Genomic DNA, 23,507 nt, shown 5'->3' on the forward strand with positions numbered 1-23,507 from the left:
TTTAAACATAAGCGTAATGTCTGGCAGAGGATCACTGATAGAAGATGTGACAGGTTCTTTGTTTCTTAACATGCCCCATGATAGCCTTATAGCCTCTGTTGAGGGCTATACCAGATGTTAAAGACCCTGAACCCGAGTTGGCGAGGGCCTATAATGAGGGAGAGGGCCTTTAATTATTGGTATAGACCAAGCCAGAAGGGATATAAGGCTATTAGAGCATTCCACCTACCATGGGTAGAATGTTCTGAATTAAAAAGGGAGAAACAAAAAGACAAGCATTGATATGTTGAAGCTCCGGGCTTATACCAGCCATTAGAAGCCCAGAGCTACTCTGTTGTTTTTAATGGAGTTCTCAACATTCCAATGTTCTAATTTGTGGTGGGAAACTTAATAGCTATGTTTCATTTGAGCATAAACTTTTCCCTTTGGTTTACCCACTTGTAACTGCACATAAAAGGACAAGTGCCTGGTCAAATTGTTAAAGCAATTTGCGCCAGTGATAAAATAGATCGTAGACTAATAGATGAATGATTCATTCATTGTTGACTTTGCCTCTTACCTTGCTGAGTTTTCACCACTGGTATAACAGCACACAGTAATACAGAGTATGAAAAGCCTCTCTGATATGATCAAAGAATCAGACTGGTCAAAGCCACTGCTTTTTAAATATTGATAAACCAGCTCAAGCCCCTATGATGGAGCAAGATGTCGTAATAACAAGAGTCCAGACTCAATACGCTCTCAAAGAGAGTATTCATTGTGCAACCAGGCTATTTTTTATTTTTTATTGTGGGTTACTTGATTGATTTTTCTGGACATATCTCTTTAATGTAATAAACATTAAGCATGGTGTTGAAGAATCATACAGTTTTACATACGTAACGTAAAGTCTTTCAACCTCTTGTCCAAATGTTCCATATATTCAATATAAAGTTGAAAAATATTGAATAGTAAAATGAGGAAACAGGAGTATGGGATGAGCAATAGGTTTTTGGGAAAATAGCAATTTACCTTGCTGTCAGGCATGTATAATTAAAATGAATTCCTAATTACTGACACATTACTGAATTTTGGTGGACGGGGGTTTCCTGACACAAAAGGGGTAGAGTGCCCTGTCTGCCAAACTCTCGGCTTGTCTGCTTTATTTAAAGTCAGGTGAAGAATGTGGCGCTTCTGACTCCACTGCTGGAGCACTTAGACTGAAAGCCCCATGGACAAGGGGCTGGAGGTGTGAGAACCTCAGATTATCGGCCCTACTTAGGGCGGATGTTCTGACATACGTTTTTTTTCCTGTTAGGTAGGGCCAGGAAAAAACTGGCTGTCCTTAACAGGAAAAAATAAAAAATGACCCCCCAGAAGATAAAATAAAAACTCTGAGAGTGCCAGGGCCATTCGAATATTATTTTTTTTAACTCCCACTTTAAGATTTTGATTTTAGAAAATAAAAAACTTTGTTAAAAAGCAACTCTAAACATAGAGGTTATTCAGCAAAACCACCATGCCCTAATGTTGGAGTCTTAAACGAAAGCAATTAGATCTCCACCGAGGAGGCAGAGATCCCTAAATATAGTATAATGGTGGGACACAATCAAACCTTAAAAAATCCGCAGAGCTTTGAATCATACACATGTATGAATGTCTTCCACGTTTGTTAAAAGTCTCTGTTTATTTCCTAAGTTGTATCGGATTCAGTCCATGGTCGTCATGTGTACCAGGTTATTAACCCAGTTAATATTTAATTTAGTTTTAGTTTTCCATTGACAATGAATAATTTGCTTGTGAGCCATTAAGTTCTTCAATAGTCAATTTGCCTGCATTTTAATTTGATTAGGTCTACATGCTCATTCATTGTAATTATCTGTCCACTCAGTTTGATTTACTGGTTTGCAGTGCAATTAAAGGTGCTCCTGTGTATCCTTCCATCGACCTTTTTTCTTTTGGGCAATGGACAAGAAGAGGGACACATTCTGCACGACTGACGTCACACTTCCAGCACCACTCATTCCATTTGATGTCTAGTCTACACATCTTTTTAGAACTCCAACGTGTAGGCATAAATATCTTTAGGGGGATCAATACGAGTCTTAAATCGGGACTTATGTTTGTAAGTTGTGCTAGAACACACCAGCAAGAATGACAAATTAAAGTTCCAAAGTATTTCTTACGGTCCAGCCTGTTTCTACCTCATGCCATTGGTTCATTGTGTCATTCTAAATAGGTCTCCCGGTTTTATGGTATTTATTTTTTTAACAATTCCATCTGTGTTTATCCATTTTTATATTTTGCCCATGTTTAAGGTATTTCTACATAACGATTTTGTGTTTTCACAATGAATAGAATCGTAAAATGGTATATTTCCACATGTATTTAACTCTTTGTGCAGTCATATGCAGATGCCTGTCGCATTTTAGCAAATTATGCAACTACATAACACTATACAACTAAACACTATACAAAAAGGTGAATTTCTGGGAAAAGCGAGCGGTCCAGGGATCCAGGGTCTGGATATAGATTCCTAAAGTATTGGAGGAACTTTGCTCGAAGCTCTGGACCATAGCACATTATTTTAACAGATAGGCTAATTCCTTATTATGACATAGCACAGTAGTCCAGATGTATTTGAGTGAAAGTGGTTATTTTATTATCATTCACCGCTTTGTTGATGCATTTCACTCTTTATAATATAGTTGATTAGAGGTGTTTGGAAAAAGGAGACAGCCGACACGTGTTTCGCCCAATGTGGCAGGTTGTTCTCAAGGCTAATCATTGTGTTCAATAACCTCATAGTCTGTCACGGCTAGAATACATTTCAATTTGTATCAACGTAATGTGCAGAAACATCAACAATTTTAAAGGTTTCTGATAAGTCCAGTGTAACCGCGGGATTACTTAAACTACGGATTCATCCAAGGACTTTATCAGAAACCTTCAAAATGTTGGATGTTTCTGCACATTACGTTGATACACATTGAAATGTATTCTATCCTCGACAGACTGTAAGGTTATTGAACACAATGATTAGCCTTGAGAAAACCCTGGCACATCCTGCCACATAGGGCGATACACGTATCGGCTGTCTCCTTTTTCCAACACCTCTAATCAAATATATTATAAAGAGTGAAATGCATCAACAAAGAAGTAAATGAAAATAAAATAACCACTTTCATTCAAATACATCTGGACTACTGTGCTATGTCATAATAAGAAATAATCCTATCTGTTAAAATAAACTGCTCAGAAGGGAGGAACATATGCTCACATCCTTAACCCCACTATACCAATAGGTGCATATTAGCGTTATACTACAATCATATGTTAACATATGCCTGTGTTTAAGGAAATCTGATCCTATTTTGTAACTCCCCTTGCTGTCTATTTGTTCAGCTTGGAATTCATGAAAGACAGCATGAAGAGTATTTCACAAAAAGCACAACTTTCTGAATTTTCAGCTTTTAAAAATAAATACAGACAGGAAACACATTGTTTTCTGTCTGTATTTATCTGTAAAAATCTGTAAAAACGGAAAACTGGGAGCCTTAAAATGTATAAATCTTGAAAATGTGTCTTTAACAGTTTTCTCTCCAGCTGTAATGACTGTATTTGCAAACATGATTGGCTGAAAGTAAATGATAGGGAGTGGGAGAGGTATTTAAGAATTTAAGAAAATGTAACCTTTATTGTGTTCTCAAATTGATTAATATCTCATGGGCGAACAGAGGTTTTTTTTATTTATTTATTTCCAAGTAGTATAAAAGTTGAAACTGATGTACAACCATTGTCAGGCATGTGAAACAGACGTACACCTTATTTGGCCTCGGTTTGGAGGTGGCAATGCCTTTGAATTTGCCACTTTATAGAAAAGTGCAATACAATCTTTCTTTACAGAAAATGATTACAAGCTGGTGTGCATGGCTGTGCTTTTAGGTTCATATTAAAGCACCATTTACTTGTTTCATGTCCTTCATGGGTTCTTTAAATTAACAGGAATTTTACCAAGCATGTTGGCAGCATCAGGCAAACTGTCATTGAATAATCTGGGTGACAAGTGTGCATGTGCCCAGCTAGGCTGCTCACTCTGAACCCCTCTCATGCCTTTTTCATCATCTGGCCCAATCTATTGCCAATTTATTTTTACTGCTTAAACTTCATGGATCTGAAATAAGAAGTAGGATGCAATCATTTTCAACAAGAGGTTCTTGTCCCTTTTGGTCACATTAGGAAAAGTTTATAGTAGATGGATAGTTTTCAAATCCCTCGGGTTCAGTGAGGAATATTTTTATATTATCACCGGATGCTCTGAGATTTTAAATTTCTATAAAAGGGCCCTTGGTAACTGATGTGGCCACTGTGCCCTCGGCCTGGTCACCCCCACACCTCCCGCCTGCTCCTCCTTACCTGCCTGAGCCTCGCACCCAGCGACGCCCCAGCCGCCACAGGACCACCCAGCGACGCCCCAGCCACCACAGGGCCGCCGCCGAGCCCCCAGGCTTCCCGCCGGGTCCCACGAGACCCCGCCCCCCCCGGCCGCCGATTGGTTCCCGCGCTCCCAGCCTCCCCGCAGACCCTCCCTACCGGCTCCCCTCTTAAGGGGTCCCACACCGCTGCCCTGGAGTGACCACTGTGCCCTCGGCCTGGTCACCCGCACACCTCCCGCCTGCTCCTCCTTACCTGCCTGAGCCTTGCACCCAGCAACGCCCCAGCCGCCACAGGACCACCCAGCGACGCCCCAGCCGCCACAGGGCCGCCGCCGAGCCCCCAGGCTTCCCGCCGGGTCCCACGAGACCCCGCACCCCCCGGCCGCCGATTGGTTCCCGCGCTCCCCGCCTCCCCGCAGACCCTCCCTACCGGCTCCCCTCTTATGACGCCCCCAGAGCGACCGCGCAGCGGACGCGCGCAGCGGGAGCACCGATTGAGCGCCGAAGGTGCGCCAAAGGTAAGCCCGTCTACGCCCGTCCGCGCCTGGACCGCGCCCAGCGCCAGGACCCCTGGCCCTCGCAGACCCCAGCCCACCCGCTGGACATACGACGCCGCCACCCTCAACGCACTCAACGCCGGCCGAACCCCTGGATGCTACCGAGCCACCCCGAGACGCACCCACGGACCCTTCACCTGCCAGTCCTGCAAGTTCTCCTGCATCCGGACCTGCACTGCACCAGCATCCACCAAGCCGAACACCAGCAGCAACCACCTGAAGTGCATCCTGCTCAACACCCGCTCCGTCCACAGACACGCCGTCCAACTTTGGAACCTCCTCGACACCACAGCTCCTGACGTTGCCTTCCTCACGGAAACCTGGCTGAACGACTCCTCAGCGCCCGACATCGCCATCGCCATCCCAGAGGGCTATAAGATCATCAGGAGAGACCGCGACAATCAGACTGGAGGAGGCATCGCCATCATCCACAGGAACAGCATCCGCATCTCGACCAACACCGACGACACCCTGACAACCGCCGAACACCTGCACTTCCAGATCCACACCGACCCCAAGACCACCCTCAGGGGCACCCTGATCTACCGACCCCCGGGACCACGCACTCAATTCAGCGAAGACATCGCTGACTTCATCAGCCCGCACGCCCTCCCCTCCGCTGACTACATCCTCCTCGGGGACATCAACTTCCACCTGGAGAACAACAACGACCGCAACACCACCACCCTGCTTGACAACCTCGCCACCCTCGGACTCAAGCAGCTGGTGACCACCCCCACCCACCTCGCCGGACACACACTCGACGCCGTCTTCTCGTCCAGCAAAGACATCGCCTTCAGCCACGCCACTGGACTCCACTGGACGGACCACAGCTGCATCCACTTCACCTTCAGAAGGACCACGGTCCACCACCACCAGCAACAGGCTGCACGAAGAAGCTGGAACAAGATCACAGCCGACCAACTCGCCGCATCCCTAAACCAGCACCCTCCCGCCAGCTCAGCGAACCCCAGCCAAGCCGCCGACAACCTCACGAAATGGATCTGCACCTGCGCGGACGAACTCGCCCCTCTGAGGACCCCGCCCAGCAGACCCGGAAGCAAGAAGGCCCCGTGGTTCACCGACGAACTCATGAGCTCCAAGAAGAACTGCCGTGCCCTCAAGAAAGCCTGGAGAAAAGACCCTACACCGGACAACATGACGACCCTCAAGCTCGCTACCCGAAAGCACCACCAACTGATCCACGCCACCAAGAAAACAGCATTCAAGGACCGGCTGGACAACAACGCACACAACAGCAAGGAACTCTTCAACATCGTGAGAGAGCTCTCCAACCCCAGCGCCGGAACCAACGACATCACCCCATCGCAAGACCTCTGCAACTCCCTCGCCTCCTACTTCCACAACAAGATCGCTGACATACACAACAGCTTCAACACACAAACAACGCTCCCCATGACCACACCAACGCCCCACCACCCTCAACGCCTGGACACCGATCAACCTCGAAGACACCATCAGCACGATGAACTCCATCCACTCCGGATCTCCAACCTACCCCTGCCCTCACCACGTCTTCAACAAGGCCGACGCTGTCATCGCACCCCACCTGCGGGACATCATCAACACCTCCTTCGACACCGCCACCTTCCCTGAGAGCTGGAAGCACGCCGAACTCAGCGCTCTACTAAAGAAACCAACGGCGGACCCCACCGAACTCAAGAACTACCGCCCCATCTCGCTCCTCCCGTTTCCAGCCAAAGTCATCGAGAAGACCGTCAACAAGCAACTGGCAGCCTTCCTCGAGGCGACTGGATCCCTCGACCCATCTCAGTCAGGCTTCCGGGCCAACCACAGCACCGAGACCACCCTCATCGCTGCCACTGACGACATCCGAACCCTGCTGGACAACGGAGAAACAGCGGCCCTCATCCTCCTGGACCTCTCCGCGGCATTCGACACTGTCTGCCACCGCACCCTAGTACAGCACCTCGGCAACGTCGGAATCAAGGAGAAGGCACTGGAATGGATCATCTCCTTCCTCGCCGGAAGGACACAGAGAGTCGGCCTCCCCCCGTTCAGATCAGAAGCCACGGAAGTCATCTGCGGCGTCCCTCAGGGCTCCTCGCTCAGCCCCACCCTCTTCAATGTCTACATGAGCCCCCTTGCGGCCATCGCACGCCAACACAACCTGAACATCATCTCCTACGCCGATGACACCCAGCTGATCCTCTCCCTGACCAACGACCCCGCCGCCGCCAGAGCCAACCTACACGAAGGGATGAAAGACGTGGCCGAGTGGATGACGACCAGCCGCCTGAAACTGAACACAGACAAGACGGAAGTCCTCATCCTGGGCTCCTCACCCTCCGCCTGGGACGACTCCTGGTGGCCCCCCGCCCTGGGCAACGCACCCAAACCGACAGACCACGCACGCAACCTGGGCTTCATCCTGGACTCCTCCCTCTCCATGACCAGACAAGTCAACGCGTCTCCTCGTCCTGTTTCAACATCCTGCGCATGCTACGTAAGATCTTCCGGTGGATCCCCACCGAGACCAGGAAGACGGTCACCCAGGCCCTCGTCACCAGCCGTCTGGACTACGGCAACGCCCTCTACGCCGGAACCACCGCCAAGCTCCAGAAGAGACTCCAGCGTATCCAGAACGCCTCGGCGAGACTCATCCTCGACGTCCCCAGACGAAGCCACATCTCCAGACACCTGAGAGACCTGCACTGGCTCCCGATCAACAAAAGAATCACCTTCCGGCTCCTCACCCACGCACACAAAGCCCTACACAACCAAGGCCCGACTTACCTCAACAGCCGCCTCAACTTCTACGCTCCCAAACGCCATCTCCGCTCGACCAGTCACGCCCTCGCCTCCGTCCCCCGCATCCGAAGAGCGACAACAGGAGGAAGGTCCTTCTCCCACCTGGCCGGCAAGACCTGGAACTCCCTCCCGACCGACCTACGCTTGACCCAAGACCACCTCTCCTTCAGGAAGAAGCTCAAGACCTGGCTGTTCGAGCAGTAGCGGACCCCCCCCCCTAGCGCCTTGAGACCCTCCGGGTGAGTAGTGCGCGGTATAAATGCCTATGATTGATTGATTGATTGATGTCACAATAGGTTTTAATACGCAAGCAGAGGTCATCAAACAAAGGAACATTCTGGAACGCCTATTGTTGGTGACTTTTAGAAATGCAGCTCATAGTAAACAGAGCTCTTGTTATCTCCACAATGGGTGGCCCTTTAACAATTCATTAGTTATCACGGAGAAGCTGTTCAGGTAAACTGTGGTGCTGTTTTCAGGTACGTTTATGGAACCTAACGGGCAACCATGAGCTGCTGCAATTGTGCTTGAAAATAATTGCACACCATCTATCAGAAGACAGCAAAGGTGATTCTACTTAAAAGATATCTGGTGGGAGAGGATGATGCTGAAAAGGGAGTTGCTAGCAGGGGCAGGATAAAAGGAACGCATTGTTCTCTATTAACATGGAAACACATTTATCAGCAGGGATGTTGGCGGCAGTGGCGGCTCCTCAGAGATGGTGGAGAAGCTTCGCCCCACCTGCCAGCAGCCAAAAAGAGGAAAACTAAAATGATAATAGACGCTTGTTTATTATCATTTTATATTTGCTCTCCGAGCCAAGGCTTGGGGGTGGGGCAGGGGGCTGACAGGCTAGTGGAGGAGTGGTTGCACTGCTATTTGTTGCACATGATAGTCTGGCCGGCCAGCTCAAGATCACAAAACCGCCATGCACACTGAAGCTCTCTTCAACCAGAGCTGTGTTGTCGGGTTGAAGAGAGTAGGCACAGGCTCCCAGTCTAAGTAGGAGCATAAATCATTGGTGCTCAGGCCAATCCTGTGAAAGCAGCATCTGGAATGGCCGCAGTGAACTCTGGGAACCTGTGCCTGAAGTGGAGAGAAGCACGATGTGGCAGGAAAGTGTTTTTTTTGTCTTGTCATCCATTCGTTCATCCCCCCTGCCCTGCCACTCTAGCGACACACCAACCGCTACTGATTGGTGGGGATGTTGGTGTCTTCTTTGGAATACAGGTCAATGTAGTAAGGTCTGAGGATGAGCCGGAAGTGAGAGCTGCTCTCAAAACTAACGAGAAGGGAAATGGTCATGAAGATGGGAAGAGAAGGAATAGGACTTTCCTGCTGTGAATGAAAGAATGAGAAGGGAGAGTGTGAGAATAAAGAAAGGAGACAAAGAGATATACTGTTCCCTACACAGGACAGCTTAGAAAGAGTGAGGTGGAGCTGCAGTGAAGTGCATTCACATGGGAGGACACAGAAGATCTATCTGACAGCATTTTCTTTCTTGGCCATGGGAACTGAAAACGTTTCTGGGAGTATGTTGAAAAGTGGCGCACATTCTCTAATCATCAATTAGCTCTGTATAGCCTAATTTCTTAATCGTGTAGACATTATTAAAATAATTAGCAATTTTAGAACAGTTATTTTAAAAACCTGCACAGTTCCTATGCATGCAAGGTTCATTTACATAGCTAGTGACAACTGTAGTAGTAAGTTTATTCGACCAATAGCATGATCATTTACATATAAAAATATCACAGAACATACATATTTTAACTGTATTTTTCTTAAATAAATTCCAGTAGTATGGGTTTAGTAGATGACTCCATGATTTATAGAGCACAGTGCTCCCTTCCTGTAGCCTTTTGTTTTCTGGGCTCTGTAGCCTTGGGCCACATGCTGGACCATATCACCAGATTACAGGTTACACATAAGACCAGGGATGGAGCATTGTGCCTTGCATGACATGGAGTCACATCAAGTAACCCTAAGAAAACACACACCCAAGTGAACCTGTAGGCACTCAGAACAATGTAAAAACAGCTTGTTCTGTAACAATGAACACAACAATCATACTTTCCCTCTAAATAGGGCCCTAGTACAGTGAGAGTATCTTCGCACACTGTGCAACCTCCCACCCAGAATTCCAATTTCTGTTTGAATAAATGATTGCCACTTATATTGTGCATAGTACAAATAAATATTAGCAAAATCATCAGGTGTGGGTTCAATGGGTGACCTAATGCCGCATTAGCATATTACAGTGAGACTCATGGGAAGGAGTCAGCAGGAAAGGGAAGTGAGGTCAACAGCTGTAAAGTACTCCCATAAGCAGGCCACTGCAAGCACTCAAGTAGAGGTGTAAGGATACACGCAAAGAACCAATAGCATTATCTGAGAGTAGAATACTACAGTGGTATGAGCCACTATGTGATTGACAAAATCTCAAGCCAATGGCTAATAGAGAATGGTGGAAAAAAACATATTATTGAAAAGGGGAGGACACAGAGCCCAATCTATGTATACTGTAAGTAACAGGTCTGTTTGGCAGCTCTGCTGTCAAAACCTAGACCTTAAAAACGAGCACACCTTTAAACATTTATCAATTTGTTCTTCATACTGTCAATGGTCCACTGTAAACTACGATACATCACCAACTTTCGAGAGAAAACCACAATCAAGTGATATCTGTGTTGATCATTCTGATTTGAGACTTCAACCCCTGAGTGAAGCTACCTCGCAGTGAACAACCTCAAGAAGTAGTCGAAAAACATAGCCATGTTCGGTTTCAAGCAAGTAATCACCACCCTGGTGCAAAAAAATAGGCTTAAATAAGGATCTAGCATTCAACTGTAGCTCTGAAACAGCAAATCTGAGAGTCCAAAACCATAACAGTGAAACACATTTTTAATTCCTAAGTTGATTGGCTGCAATTGCTCCAGTTCCTACTTTTGTCCCAAATAATCACTGTAGCAGTTTCAACCTGTGCAGGTAAGAGCAGTTGGGCAGTGGGGCTGGGTGGGGGTGGGGGCTTTGACAGACGACAACAAGGGAAATTATTTATTTATTTAATTTTCCCTTATAGTCATCTTTCGAATGCCCCCAACCTGGTCCCACTGCCCTACCACTCTTACCTGCACAGGCCGCAACTGCACTGTAGCGGCGTGGATACCACACAAATACCTAAGAAAGGTCAAGATCAGCATATTCTGGGACTCCTTCAAAATGCACTGGTGTCTGCCACCAGTAGAGGCTGAGTCTGACCAGCTACTCTGTTCCTTGTAGCCAATGTTATTGGCACTTCAATATGGTAGCACACGTTTGATTGGATAAAAATGAAACCAGCTATCGCAGCGGCAAACCTATTTTTTTGCTTATTATTGTCAGGAGCTAGCCCATCTCAAAATAAAGGGTCATACCTTGCAAAGCAGATGAAAAACACAGCTGATGTAATGAAAGATTATGACACAAAACTCATAGGGGTGGATACAACTGATGAATGTGACAAACAAAGAAAACTTAACTTACTATGACAAATGAATTGTCTATGCTGCTAACCCCCCAAAAAAATCATTTGCTTATGGACTTTTTTGTTGTTGAATTTTTCCATCTAGATGTTATTAAGAATATTCCACTGATTCTGTTTCAACCAATGTGGATATTATATCCTTTCATTAGACTAGAATCAAAAATGTGTAGACCCGTCATAGCTGCACATAATAAATTCTCAGCTAAGCTTCACCTGTCTGAAGAAGCCCAATCACGCTGACACCAGCCCTGGGTTGCTTGTGTTCCGGTTCAGAGAGGAACTGTCTCTGCAGTTTGGGGTGGATCGTTCCTATTGGAGCAGGGCCAAAACTGTTTTGCATATGGCTGGGTCTAATCTAAGGTTGCATGGTGGGTCAAAGAACCATGGGCTGGAATGTTACCCCAAGTGATTGCCAGTGGTTAGACTTATTTCAAGCTTTTCTCTCATCACTTTTTGTGTGTTTGAAGTTCTGCTCTAAGTGGCCAAGTCCCTTTCATGCCAAAATATTAGCACATAATGCAGATACAAGGCACCTCAGACAAGGAGACAGGGATGTCCCTCCCTCTATCTGGCAACACTAGCTCTGGCGCTCCAGGGTGGGCTTGCAGGAACATTACACTACAGCCATGCACAGCACAGACCCTGTGTCTTCAATTGTACTCACATGCAGCCTACATTTGGAAGAAGTTCCTACGCGTGCTCCCTTGTTCACACTTATTAGCCAATTTTAATTTGAATAACCATATTTTCTAAGCAAGTGAAGCCATGTTGCAATAAGCTAGATAGCTATATTGCTTTCCCTAATGATGCTAGGTGTTGCCAGGCATAATAAGCGTGTACATATTAAAGCATGCAAGCATGATGTAGTTTTTTTTTTGTAAAAACAATTTTTATTGGCATTTCAGAATACAGCTATTCAATAATGCGATCATTACTTAAATTCACCACCAAGAGGATGGGATGACATTTCTTTTCTGAGTACATGCCTTTTATGATAACAATCCCGCAACCAATCCCTCCCTGTAGCCCACCCCCCTTGTCAGTGCGTCAGAGTCCTCTTTCTCAACAGCCAACAATCAACAATCCGTTCCTTCCTGGAAGCAATTGAAAGGAGGAGGTAGGCGATGCCTTCCACTAGGGAACCTGAACTCCCTTAACCCTCGTCGTTACTTATGTCAGTTGTGTACCGTACCAGGAACGGGGAACCTCACCTCCGAAACATCCTATGGCATCTGTGCCTCACTATCTCCGCTCTGGTCTCCCTCAGGTATTTGCAGCTCGGTCACAAGGGCCTCCCACACCCTGGCTGATTCTAGCGCCCTATCATTATCTAGTCGCCTGGCCTGTTGCAGCCGCAACGCACTCTCTGCCTTCGCCCATCGCTCCAGGGTAGATCTCCAGCGCGAGCAGCTGGGGCCCCGGCTGGATTTCCAATGCAAGGTGATTTCCCGTTTGGCCAGTATCAGGCCCAAGTCATAGAATTTACTGGTGATGCGAGTACGGGGGGTGTGGGGGAACCACAATAATAAACAAACGCCCATATCCGCTGCAATGTGCCGATCCGTGACAGCATTCAGGCAGGCCACCACCGCCTCCCAGTAATCAGTTAGCTTCGTACAAGCCCAGAACATATGGGCAAAATCCGCACCTTCCAATCCAAATCTAGGGCAGAGTGAAGACGCGCCCTCAAAATACTGTGAGATCTTAACCGGCGTCAGATAAGCTCGGTGGAGAGAGAAAAATTGGACCATCTGAAACCTGGCATTCCTAGTGCCTTTCCATGCTCGCCGCAAAAGCTGCGGCCAAGTCGATTCGGGAATCGGTCGCCCAATATCCTCTTCCCATTTGGTTTTCAATCCGTCCAAGGGCTGCAGCGTTTCCGTCGATAGTCTCCGATAGAGACAGGTGACGGCCTTGTAAGTGCCAGCCGCCATAACCACATATTGACAGCTCTCAGATGTCGGTGGTTCAGAGAGACCCTTCTTCCAATGGCGCTGGATACTAGCCACCAGCGAGGCGTGTAACAGGTAATCCCCCCTCGGGAGGTCGTAATCATCGCGCAACTCCTGAAACGAAAGCAATGATCCCTCCTTATACAGATCACCGATCATTTGCAGGCCTAGTTCTTCCCAAGTCGCCAGTGCTGACCAATCCCCACCATGCGGGAAGGCAGTGCACATCCCTAGTGGGATCTCAGGGGCATATGGGCGAGCGACGCCAGCTCGCCTATGACAGCGCAGCCAGCAGTTGCAGATCGTCCGCTCCTCGCTTGAGAGTAGGGAAAGGTCCAGTTTCTGGCCCAAAATAATGAAGGACACGATATGTCTCGGCAGGAACCCGCCTGCAGTCCCCTCCGGGCCTCTAAATTCGAGAGCCACCGCCTGGGTAAGCCACTGCAACTGGGCCGCTAAATAATACCATTCAAAATCAGGGGCAGCTAGTCCCCATCCGATCTAGGGCGCATCAATGTGGCCAGCGCCAGTCGCCTCCTGCCCGTTCCCCAAATGAACTCGGTGAGCAAGGAGCGCAACCTGGTGAACACAGATGCCGGGTTCCAGACCGGTAGTGTGCGAAACAAGTACAATAGTCGGGGCAGCGCCACCATTTTAAGTAACGCCACTCGCCCTGCGACCGACAACGGCAGCGTCCGCCAGAACCCTATGCAGCCACGTAGGCTCCGAATCGCTCTCTCAATATTACCCTCCAGGAGGTCCACTTGTGACCGATATATGCGCGTGCCTAGATAAGGGAGGCAATGATATTCCCATCGCAGCTCCTCCTCCGGCTGGGAGTCGTCCGTTCCCGGCATCAGCAGGAAGATGCAGGACTTCCCCCAGTTGACCCTCAGTATGCAAGCATGATGTAGTTGCATGTAGATCCATACATGCCACATGCCCGGCCCTCCAGGCCACTGAAACCAAAAATGAAGTTGAAGCTGTGTATTTGTCCAAATGATAACCCTTAATTATGAGTCAGAGTGAATGAAAAGTTGCCATGCCCACAATCCGACACATAACTAAATAATGCATAGGACTATGTGCACAGACTTGAACAGTACAACACTGTGCAAAGCATAGCTGTGCTCATTCACAACAACTACAATGACTTGTTTATCTACCATCTTTAAAATTAAATTTGCTATCACAAATACTACCTGTTTAAGGATGCTGTAAATAAAAGATACATTCGAGTTGGCGGGGAAATGGGACATCTGGATGCGGTCTACGCTTTAGGAAAATGCTTAATGTATGTAAGGAAAACTAATAATGTAAGGTTTAAAGAGCTACAACTTGGATGAATAAATAAATAAATACATAGATAATAGATGTTAAGCATTTCTCATGTTAATGAATATACTGTTATAGACACTAAATGATGAATGGGTAAAAGTCGGGTCTGCGAAAATTTAAACCTGTGACAGTAGGACATGCACAAATCTCAGCAACAAACGCTTAATCTGCTGAACTATCTGGTAGGCTTTGTTTGTGCCACAACTTGTGGTCTTGCAACACTAAGAATAAATGCGTTCCTGTCACCAAACACAGAGGAACTCTTTAATGACGTCAGAAGGATAGTTGGCTGAGTGAGACTGGTGCTATGGAGGCCTGCCAGGTTCAGGTTCCACGTAGATCTCTGACTGGGTGCTTTAGTCTTATAGTCTATTTTACTTCTACGATATCGCCAAAGGATTACATACAGCAAACTTCCTACTGTAGCCTATCTTCTTTGCGAGGTCGATCACGGGAGTACCACTGGTTTGGACAATAATGAGATCTGTTCTTACAATGCAAGAAATAAGTGTGGAAAGTCTTCTTTGGAATGTGATAAAATAATTAAATAATGGAAATTTAGAGTGTTCAACGGTTACCCTAAAAAGAAAATCCTGTCTCTAAGAAAAGTGGTGTGTGTAAAAAATGTTTTTTAAAAACAATATAGGAATATAGAACATTAAACAATGAACATGCGGCATAAAATTGTGAGAACGTAATAAACGCCAAAATAAGCCATTTAGATGGTCGAGCCATTTTACGGAAAGGGTCCGAGAAATATCTTCGTGGGGCTGCAAGAATTGCTAGCACCTCTGTTCTGTGTTTCAACCGTCAAGTTAAATTAACATCTCCGCAGCCATCCTACCTGGGAGACGGAATACGACTGACCCCTCTACAGAGCTCATCATGCGTGTAATGACACACGAACTACAAGGCAGGGGGCATCATGAGTCTGTGTTCACCTTTCAACCGCTCGGTGATTATTTGGAGCGGGTGAGGGGCGGCTCGGCTCACATTTCCACATTATCTTATCTGTATCCCCTGGTGGCAGGAGTTGCTTTGTTCAGGTGCTGCTAGGAAGCAGTACACTGTAGCAGCACTAGCAGGAACCTGTAATTTGTAAACACATCCGGCTGCGCCAGACTGCGGGTCCGCTTCAGCACCCTGGACAGCGCCTCGCTGGTCCACTGTCCATGAGGCGCCCCCTGTCATGGCCGCCGCGCCGCCTCCACGGGCTGTGAACTTTCACTGAAAGTGATTAATCGCCTCTCCTGTCAGGTAAGGAGAGCCCTGGCGGGCGGCGAGCCCCGGGCACCGTCACTGATCCTTAATCTGATAATGACCTTCCAGCCTCCGAGAAGAGAAGGCCGCTAATGGGGAAGAGAATAGATACCTGCACGAGGGCCCGGCCAAGTCACGGCGACACAACAGCGCACCTGCAATTCTGCTGGTGCAAGGGGTCAGTCTGTTTACTATTTTAACAGGTGCGATGTATTCTTTTAAACGCTGACCTATCGACCATCAGTCCGCATTTGTCTGTTTGTCTATGTGTCTAACAATCCTTCTATCTGTCTGTCTGTCCGTGTATCTATCAATATATCTGGTGGTGTGCCTACCAATGTATTTATCTTTCTAGCAGTATTTTTTTCTGTCCACGACAAGATCTGTCTCGGAGCAGAGACACATACAGGTAGGTAGATAGATAGATAGATAGATATATAGATAGATAGATAGATAGATGGATGGATGGATGGATGGATGGATGGATAGATGGATGGATGGATGGATGGATGGATGGGTGGGTGGGTGGGTGGATGGATGGATGGATGGATGGGTGGGTGGGTGGGTGGGTGGGTGGATGGATGGATGGATGGGTAGGTAGACAGATAGACAGATAGCGAGCAGATATAAATAAATAGATAGATAGATAGATAGATAGATAGATAGATAGATAGATAGATAGATAGATAGATAGATAGATAGATAGATAGATAGACAGACAGAGAGACAGATAGCTAGATATAAATAAAAAAAATAGATAGATAGATAGAGAGACAGATAGCTAGATATAAATAAAAAATAGATAGATAGATAGATAGATAGATAGATAGATAGATAGATAGATAGATAGATAGATAGATAGATAGATAGATAGATAGATAGATAGATAGATAGATAGGTGGGTGGATGGATGGATGGATGGATGGATGGATGGATGGATGGATGGATGGATAGATAGATAGATAGATAGATAGATAGATAGATAGATAGATAGATAGATAGATAGATAGATAGATAGATAGATAGATAGATAGATAGATAGATAGATAGATAGATACGAAATATGTCCCACGATTGTTCTGCGTTTTTACTTCTTTGTGCATTTGTGCACAGAGTGCCTACAACCATTCAAGCTATTTTTAAACATATTGTTATTTTCCTAGGCGTGGATTTGCCCAATGAAACGTACAGATGAGTTCCAAGCGTTCCGTGCTCTGTGAAGCAGGATGTGTTATTTATTTAGCTTTTAATTTAATTTGATATTAATCTCCCGCGTTCGAAAATGGCAACCAGAATCAATACCATGTGCCATTAATCATCCCCAGCCTGCCACACCGCACTACATCTCCCAAAGCAGCGCAGAGCAGCTATGCTGAATACAAAACACTTGTGCTCTAAACATACTAAATGCTCACGCACTCAGGTGTATTCTGTAAACACAGCACTTGGGACAGCATCAGAAAGACTTTAAGGACGTGCAACTTGTGTGTTTTGTTGTCATGTGGTGGAGACTCGTCCTAATAAGAAACAAACATGTGTGTCTCCTCCACTGGGGACAGGCAGCTAAACATTCTCTAACATGGATAGGGGTGGTATGAATGGGGGTTGCGGGTGTGTGGGGGGCAGGTTTAATGGATGGATTGAGTAGATGGATGGATGGGTGGTGGGATTGTGGGAGGATGGACAGATGAGTGGGTGTGTGGGTGGGTGGGTGGATGGATGGATGGATGGATAGATGGGTGGGTGGGTGTATGGATGGATTGGGTGGATGGATAGTTGGGTGGGTGGATGGATGGTTGATGGATGGATGGATGGCCAGGTGGGTTGGTGGGTGGATGAGTGGGTGGATGAGTGGGTGGATGGACTGATGAACCATGATATTTACCCGGCCCATTCTACCAAAGACATATAACTTCATAATGCGGTGTATCAAATGTAATGGTACTCAACTGACTGACTTCAGGAGAATGAAATGCTGAGACAGCCTTCCTGGGATATGAACCTGTGGCCAGAAAACAGCCGATAAATGTCAGCAGCTGGCGTTTATCCCACTGGGCTATCTTCCATATCAACAGACAGACATGGAAACCTCGTGAATAGCAGAAAGGCAGCTAGGGAGACTGTAAGTGAAGGAGACAGGCAAACAGCCAGACAAGCTCCCCAGCACTGCAGACACAGAGACGTCACACAGATGCACAGTTCTGCAGATGTGAAAGACGAATACTGTATGCTATACATACTTTACGCGCTATTAGCATGAAGGAAAGAATTCCATGGCCACGTTTCCCCAACTTCCTGTGATTAAAAGATGTTGCCGAAACCCACATGCGAGTTTTGGGGTGCTCAACTAGAGGGTTTCCTAGGTAAAGAATTCTAAACACAATCTGTTGTCTAAACAACTTGCTGTCACTGAAACCCACAGAAAGACAACCCAGTCTGCAAACGTGAAGACAGCTTTCTTAAGCCATAACATTTCCGGCGTTTGTGCAATATGACATTTTATTATCAGCTGGTGAGATAAGGGAAGACCGCTGCGTGCACTTCTTGAGCCAGACATAAACACCCTACTTCGCCTGATGGATCAGCAAAAGGCTAATATTCATTCCTTGGGCGTCCAGTTTGCGGCGTTGACCCCCGCCCTCGGGACTTTCCAGGGGGTTACCCTGCTCCTCACGTGTCTCTGCTCAGCCACATTTGCATTCTGAGGTGAGATAAGGTTACATAAAGCCCTAACATGAACTCCCCAGAGAAAAGTGTCGATGAAAAAAACTGCACCTCACACCAGCTGGTAAAACAAAACCATTCACCAAAGGCAGCACCAGATAAGGGTATTATTACCGCATAAATAGGGGATGGTGCACCAAAACGGCATTACTGCATTTGTCAATCCAGGTATTAAATCATGCACATGTAGCGCCCACCAGGAGGGGGGTAAGGGGGCAGTGGCAGACACTCACCGAGGGCTGGAGGTCAGCAGCATCCCCCGGTGTTCCCCACCAGCTGCATTGCCGCCCGGTTCCCCTCTGCTCCTGCCGGCTGCGCGGTAGGCTGGAGGCTGCCTGCACAGGTTCTACATTATTCACACACCATCCTCTGCTGGCACTCCCTCCCCTCCCCCGGCCGCGTCACGTGACGCCAGCCACATGCATTATTCAGGCGCATCCTGGACCAGACGCCCCGGTGAGCCGCGGGTGACGTCACCGGAGGCCGGGCGTCACACGACGGGCGCACTGCGCTCTCCCCGAGGCTGCAGGGAGGGCGCGGCGGGGACCACCGTGGCCTCCCCTGCCTCCTCCGGGGCTGCCGGGGCGCACCTTCCCCCCCAGGCGGCAACCCTGCCGGGGATAGCGGTATAAATACAGCGCCTGGAGGCGGCACAAAGAAAACCACCAGGAGACAGCTGGTGAGACAACAGACATGAGACCCGACCGCCCCTCATCCTACCCGTCAATTAATGACAGGGCAACAAAAGAGGTGTACTTAAATTTCTATTGGCCAGGGCGTTCTTCTCTGCCAGGTGAAATGCAGACGTGTCAAATGAACAAGTGAAAGGATATTAGGCGTGGAGAGCATTAAACAGGAGCAGGGGGAAGCTGAGCTGCATTGAAACCGACCCATACTGGCGCAGAACCCTTCACCCAGGGCACAAGTCCTAAAAAAAAGAAGTGGGGGGACGCTGACGTCACGAGACAGGAAGTGACTTCACGAAAGGTGGCTTGCACTCAGTTAAAGTCCTAAAAAAAAGAAGTGGGGGGACGCTGTCACGGGAAGTGACGTCACAACAGGAAGTGAGGTCACGAAAGGTGGCTCCAATCTCGTCCCAGAGAGGCCAAAAAGGTGAAGTCCAGCTGTTTGGCAGGGGGGACGGCGTCCATCCTGTAAAATAAGTGGGGGGACACCGTCCACCCGCGTGGTACCCCGACTGGAGCCCTGGTTAAAGTTTATAGTTATCGAGCTCCCGGGAAAATAGTTGGGGGGACGCCGTCCACCCGAGTGGTACCCCGACTCGAGCCCTGCCTTCACCCATATGAAGAGCATGCAGGAGTGGCTCCCGGAGGGAGTGGGGTGGTGGGCGGGGCGGGGATGGGCAGGATGGGGGGTAGTAAACTCCGGCATACGGCCGAACGGCGGTAAGTACATAAACAAAACAATTTTTTCAGCGATGCCATCCCTTTTTACATTTCACGTTTTACTTCATCTTGCATTATCTAAGCATATTTTATTTTTCCAGATATTGTGTCTGAATTTTTTTCTTTCTGCTATACATGACTTTTGCACAGCGCATAAATGTGAACTGAGTCGGATCTGAGTTTCTGTGTGAGTTCATGTTTTGGGTGAGTATATTTATGGAGGCACAGTTGCGAGCACTAGACCTGAGGGTAAAGGAAATTCGGGTTTCTCACAGTCCCTCTCTGAGGGTCATGAAGGTGTTCGGAACTACGTGGACATCCACTTTTTCACCCCGACGCAAAAAACTTAGAGAGATGGCCGTATACGTACCAATTTTAATTGTGAATTGATGAGAAACTGTCTGATAGAGGCAGGCACTGTCAAAATGTTGACAACACACATGAAAAACAAAACAGAGTGCCTACAGGAGATTGAGTGGATGGATTTTGTGGGGGGAATGAAATAAGTACTCAAAATAAAACAATGAAAAGACGATTATGAAGAGAAAAGACATGACATGTGAGAGTTGCAAAAGATAATGTTTTAAAGAGGTGAATATAAGTGATTGAGAAGATCCAACATCCACTACCCCTTCCTCAGCCCTCATTAATAGTGGTCAGACGGCACACTTTGTGAAGCATTGGATTTTAATTTACATGTTTTAAGCCATGCCCCTAATTACATAGGTCACACCTCTTGGAAAAGATTCTTAGTTAATCTTTTTTGACCACACCCCTCTCAACGAGCCCCCCATCCAGAGGAGTGTTAAGGGATTGGTAAAGTGGGCAGTTACCCAGGGCCCGACCTTCCAAGGACCTCCATAGGAAAGTGAAAATTCTAGGTGAACACTGTCTACTATGTCTATTTCACTATCTAGAGCACTCGCCATCTCTCTGCCTGCACATATCTAACCTAATCCTCTGCCTCAGTTTCTCTCTAGCCAGTGTCATCTTAAGGATGTTTGTTGTCTCAGGTAAGATATATTACATTCTCACTCTCTTTTCTCATCTCACTTATGATTACTCATAAACTATGCAAAACCAAAGGGGATGATGGACGGAGTGTTGAACATTGCAAGCACTCACCCCCAGTCAACTGATCTGGGTGTAATCCATCCTCATTCTTTAGCTCACTCCGCCACCACAAGTTCAGACATGGCCATATGCAAATCAGTCTGACCCTTTGCCTCTTGGGAACAGTCCAGACCGAACTGCCAAGCCAAGTCTTCCCTGAAACGTAAACAAGCATCCTGGGACTGGTTTCTGGCTAATCATCCATCATCAGCCGGGCTAGCTTGAATCCAGTGGCAAAGTGAGCAAGGGACCCACGTCTAGGCATACCCTGCCAACCCAGGGCAAACAAAGCAAAACCAAAGGGGATGATGGATCAGATGATGGGTTCCTTGCTCACTTTGCCACTGGATTCAAGATAGCCTGGCTGATGATGGCTGTGAGCCCGAAACCGGTCACAGGATGCTTGTTTCCAGTCCAGGGAGGACATGGCTTGGCAGTTTGGCCTGGACTGTTCCCATGAGGCACAGGGTCAGACTGATTTGCATATAGCATGTCTGAACTGGGTTAGTGGGGTGAGCAAAAGAATGATGATGGATTAAACCCAGATCAGTTGAATGGGGGTGAGTGCTTGCAATGTTGTACACTCCGTCCATCATCCCCTATGGTTTTGCTTTACTGAAAAACTATAGCATAGCTCTATATACCCTAACATACCATAAGCCAACAGAAAAACACTGCTGTTTCAGTATGTTTAAAAAAAAAAAGTAGGGAACTGTTTTTGTTAAATTGAAATTAAAGAAAGAAAATGAAGAACATTTACTCATAGAATATTAGAGAAAAGTCTGGCTCCCCTTGCAAAATTAATGATTTCAACTTAAAATATTGACAACAATGAAAAATAAAAAATCATAAAGCACCCACATGAAAAAGAAGTAGTAAGTGCTTAAATCATGTGTCTTATCACGCCACCTAATGTTATTTAATCTTGAAAAATTCACTAGCTGTTGATTTGTTCATAATTCAAGTCTACTGCGTGACCCTCTTCGCTGCCCAAATCGAAAAAAACTATTAAATCTCACCTGCAGATTTTCACCTATGTGCAAGTGTAGATTTACCACTTTCTGAGATTCACAAGACTTAGACAGACTAAGAACCATTTTCTGAAGACATTGGGGTCTTCTAAAAATGGATCCAATCATTGGAATGGACATTTCAAATCAGCCGCTGTTAACATTTCGAAAAGCTAGGGCCCTCCGAGACACCTTAACCAGCAGTTACATGGAAAAAGGTACATCAAAAATGTTTCACAGAGAAATTAAGGGGTTCTATCCCTGTGGGAAATGCAAGGCCTGTATAGGGAGTAAAAGAGTCTTGAGCTATCAGGTTCCAGGGGTGAAAAAACCAAAATGCATTAGCAAATTTGTCAACTGTAGCACCCCGTACACTGTGTATTGTCTTGTGTGCCCTGCGGGCTCAAGTACATTGGAAGTACTATTCATCAGACCAAGATATGTGTCCTCGAGCACGCAAGGGCAATCAATAACGCGGACATGACATATCCAGTTGCACGCCATTTTAAAGTACAACATAAAGGTGATAGATCCGTCTAACTTTCTTTGTCTCGGATCATGTACCGGAAAACCCAAGAGGGGGAGATAGGGTGATTAGTCTTAGAAGACTAGAATCCAGGTACATTATTGATCTTCAAACAAAGACACCAGGTGGCCTCAATTCCCATGAGGAACTTACTGTGCATTTGGGAGAGTAACCGTGTAATTCCATGGCCCTGGCAGCGGTAATCTGTATTAGGATTGGTTTTTGAGACGTGATGACATTTTTGCAGCAATTTTGAAAATGTGCTAATTTTGCTGTGTTACAATACGGTTAATTTGAGTAAGGCGGTGGGTAAGAAAAATGTTTCAGAAGAGTATGAGTTATGACAGGCATATTGATATGGAATTGAGTGAACAGTGACACATTGGTCGGGAGAAGGGCTCATTCAGGGCCATATGTAGGACGTTATTTATTATGTGTGAAATATATTATGTGCGGGACATATGCCAATTTGTGGGCAAAATAACAGGTCTTTTAAAAAAAAGTAACAGACTGAGAAATAACAGATTGTGATTCTAATGAGTTTTCACACCGTCTCTTTTAAACAAAAACTTTATTGATAAACATGCACTGAAGTTTGTTGCACTTTACAAAATGTCCGCCAAAATCGTTTGCACATTACAAGACTTGATATGGGCTAATGCACATTTGTGATCGTAGACTAGTGTTGGCGATTGTTCAGCGGCATTTTGTATAGTAAAGTTTAAAGTAGCTTCTGTATTACATACCTTCACAAACACTTGAGTTTTCAAAAGAAAATGCACCCCCAGTGGGCTTTGATATACACTACTAGATGCATAGCTGTATTCTAGCATTTATGACAAGATATGATTAAAAATGGCTTTGATCACAATCGCGTTTGGGTAAGA

The 23,507-nt window shown here is 46.6% G+C and overlaps 1 protein-coding gene across 1 annotated transcript in view; it reads right to left on the minus strand.

The window, feature by feature from the left end:
* SLC7A14 (solute carrier family 7 member 14) overlaps positions 1–18,948 on the minus strand; it is a 304,031-nt gene extending 285,083 nt beyond the window's left edge. Inside the window, exon 1 of the mRNA XM_078667705.1 lies at positions 18,799–18,948. The gene's annotated coding sequence lies outside the window, so the exon portion shown is untranslated. The remainder of the gene's footprint in view (positions 1–18,798) is intronic.
* Positions 18,949–23,507: the final 4,559 nt, after the last annotated feature.

This window comes from Lissotriton helveticus, chromosome 11, assembly GCF_964261635.1.
Source record: "Lissotriton helveticus chromosome 11, aLisHel1.1, whole genome shotgun sequence".
Classification (NCBI taxonomy): Eukaryota; Metazoa; Chordata; class Amphibia; order Caudata; family Salamandridae; genus Lissotriton; species Lissotriton helveticus.